The 3445-nt window shown below is 46.6% G+C and overlaps 1 long non-coding RNA gene across 1 annotated transcript; it reads left to right on the forward strand.

Annotated features, from left to right (window-relative positions):
* The first annotated feature begins 921 nt into the window (after positions 1-921).
* Positions 922-2655, forward strand: LOC141730398 (uncharacterized). Its single transcript, XR_012581849.1, has 3 exons — positions 922-1324; positions 1736-1871; positions 1997-2655. It is a non-coding gene; the product is annotated as an uncharacterized LOC141730398 (long non-coding RNA).
* Positions 2656-3445: the final 790 nt, after the last annotated feature.

Genomic DNA, 3445 nt, shown 5'->3' on the forward strand with positions numbered 1-3445 from the left:
GTAACAGTCCTCAGCAACCAGGAGAAACAAAAGACATGCTGTCTGCTTTTCTTTTTAAAGTCAACTATTTGGGTGGGAGTGTCTAGCTAAGAGGTAGCACAGTCTCTTCAGAGGTATTCAGATGAATTGTATGCCCACAGTAGTATTTTCTGTATTACTGACAGCATCCCCTCTCAGCCTTTAGCTTTGCAACAAGATTAACATATAAAATTCAGGCAAGACCCATTAGACAAACTTGACAATACATTACAGTTGAAATGCACAACACCAAAGCACTGAACTTTTTTTTTTTCCTGCACAGCAGAGCTAAGCCAGTGCAAATGACAGGCCCAGCCAATAGATGGCCTTCCTTTGCTGCATTCAAAACAACATGACCATAGTCCAGTAAACCTTTCTGCTTCTCAAACGTGTTCATGATCCCCAGCTTCCCATCTCAAGTATCTTCCATACTAAGATTCCTAACAATGCACTCAAGGATGCTCTGTACCCCAAGCAAGGTACAGACTAGTGCCAAATTGGAGGAATCGTGGCATGAATTCTCTCAGGCATACAGCATGCAAGAGGATATAGCAATTTCAGAAAGCCAAGATATAGCAGAACAGGAAACCTCCCTTCTGATGGCTCACTACAGGGGTTTTTGGTATAGAAACCTCTGAACTGGACTTCACTGAGCAGCAACACAAAGCTGCTCACAGCAGGCAAAGACAAGAGGTGCACACAGCACCAAGAAGCAGCACCTGGACTTCGGGAACACAACTTTATCGAGCTCCAGAGGGGATGACGTTTGGGAACAATCCTTGCTGACTGGAAGCAATTCAGGCCACAGAAGCAAGAGGAGACTACGAATGCCTGGCAGCAGCAGGGCCACTGCGCGATTTGCACTCAGGGCACTGTGGCCCCACAAGGGCAGGACAAGTATGAGGCGGCGGCACCCAGGGAAGATGTGAGGTCCCGGCTGCGGTACGGCACGTTTGTTACCGCGTGAGGCGGCGGCACCGAGCGGAAGAAGCCGCTTACGTGCGCGCGGAGGTCCCGGGGCACTGCGCGTGCGCAGCTGCGGCCGCTCCCTGCGCACCGCGGCTCTCCCGAGTCAGCATCACCTCCTGTCAGCCAGCAGGTGGAGACAGCGAGCTGCACCAGACGCAGCTCCCCCCGCCAAGTGCGCATGCGCGGTAACTCACTGTGCTGCGCGTGCGCCGCTCTGCGAGTCGTCGCTCGTCCCTTTGCTCTTTTGAGTCCTGCCGCTTACGTGCACGCATTTTTGCTGGGTGTTTTTGAGTAGTTTTATTACTGCTTTTTAATTGCGCATGCACGGCGCTGCAGAGTATGTGTTCACGGGTGGGATCCTCTGTTGTTATCTCATTGTATTTCATATTTCTAGAGTCCCATACTGTCGCAATCATATTTCTAAAGTCTCGTACCTTCTCAGTGATATTTCTTGGGGGCAGTTATTCACAGTACAGACTTCTTCTTCTGCTTGTTGCTGCTTCTTAGCCAGGGCTCCTTCCAGGCTCTCCCTGACTGGCCAAGCCCACCCCCTTTTATCCCAGTTATCTTCACTAGCTACAGCTGCAGCCCAATTAAGGACATCGAAGTTGCAGCCCATCAAAAGCAACCGGGGCTTATCAGGGCAATGCCTATATACAGATATTCAAATACAATACAGATATTCAAGTACAATATTTCCCCCTTTACTTTTAACAATTATACAAATACAATTCATATATTTTACTAGGACTCCTACTATAGTCCTCTGTGCTGCACACGTACAGCCTTCTTATCTGCAGCGTTAACGAGCAGAAGAGCCCAGCCCGTGCTTAGGTTTGGGAGGAACGCATCAATGCACAAGATGGACATTTCAAACAAGGCAGGTCAGTGCAGTGCAAACACCCTGGCAGGTGAGGTTGGCACAGAACAAAAGACTACTGCACAGTAGCAGAAGTCAGAATTTCCAGTAACGCAGAAAAGTATACTCTCCTTCTCACCCCCAACACAGGAGCCCAGGATAGACACTTGGAGCACATCCGGCAGAGCACCAAGGCTCACGGTGACACTCAACACCTTTGCATCCTGTCAGCCTCACAGCTCTCAACTGGCCCCAGGATGGGGTGAGGCACTCAATCCTGCAGTGTGCTCCCATCAGGTATGCCTATGAATTGCTGGAACCAGCAACCAGCCACAGTTATTCCTTATGTCTTGAAACCCTGGGAACTAACTAGCAGGACACGTGCATGTGCGGACAAGACAAAATGCATGTTTGCACAGACACCTGCATGGACACACGTGTGGTGTGCTAACAAAAATCCGCTGGCATGGACCCACAAGAGCTTGCACAGATAGGTGTGCCCGTAGACAGAGATTTCACAGCACAGCTACACAGATGACAACTAATCTGGCTGCTGCCAGGCTCCACCCATGTGCACGGCAGCCCTCCTCGGAGAAGGCAGCTGGGTCTGGTGGCCCATTCTTCCCAACTGGTGCATTCAGACCCTCTACTCTTCACCAATTCACCTGGGCATTCACCCATGTCACTGTTTCATTTGCAATGAAGCTCGACAAGGCTGTAGAACATCGAACACAATATCACTTCAACCGCATTTGTACATGGAGCTCCTTACATCGCTCACCTTCGTGGAATGGTGTTTTGTTACAAAGACTGAGGGAAAATTTTTTTAAATATCCTTCAAGTCATCAATTTATTAGGGTATCAGAACCCATGCTTGTAACCCTAAATGTATTGAGTGCATATAAAATACTGACTGTTTCACTGTATGACATTTTATTAAGCGGTACCATCTACCTCAGCAGGGATTGAACATTTATTATAAACTTCAATTCGCCTTCTTCATAAATGAGTAGGAAAAATCTTCACATATGCCGGGACCTTCACTTTTCAGATTAATGTCCCGGAGCTGTATTTCAACTAATTACTGAATAATACTCATAAGTGCTGGCACCAAATGCCTAAAGTTACCAGAATGGGCATAGAAATCTGCAGTTTCCTTAGCATTCCATTCTTTCAAGTCTTACAGATGACAGCCCAACCCATGTAATGCTAGCAAAGGTAACTCTGCAAATCACGAGTTCATTTCAGCTGGTAAGGCACATCCTTTCCTCTGCACAAGTTAGTTTACGTACTGCAACAATAAACTAAACTCATGGCATTTCAACATACTGCACTCTTTGCCAACACATTGTTTACTAGATAATTACAAAACTAATATGTATCTGTAGGACATACAATTCTAGTACATGTTTAAGAATTTATTGTATCACCATTTATAGAAAGCATTTCAATCCAAAATGGTCAGAACTATCTTAAATATCTGGGTAAGAATTCAGAAACATTAGTGAAGATATCCCACAGACTCCAGCTTTCTATGTTTTCAAGTGTAAGTTCGGGTAGACATCCACATTAAAATGAAATGGACAATACCAGCAGAGA

This window comes from Zonotrichia albicollis, chromosome 10 (assembly GCF_047830755.1).
Source record: "Zonotrichia albicollis isolate bZonAlb1 chromosome 10, bZonAlb1.hap1, whole genome shotgun sequence".
Taxonomy (NCBI): domain Eukaryota; kingdom Metazoa; phylum Chordata; class Aves; order Passeriformes; family Passerellidae; genus Zonotrichia; species Zonotrichia albicollis.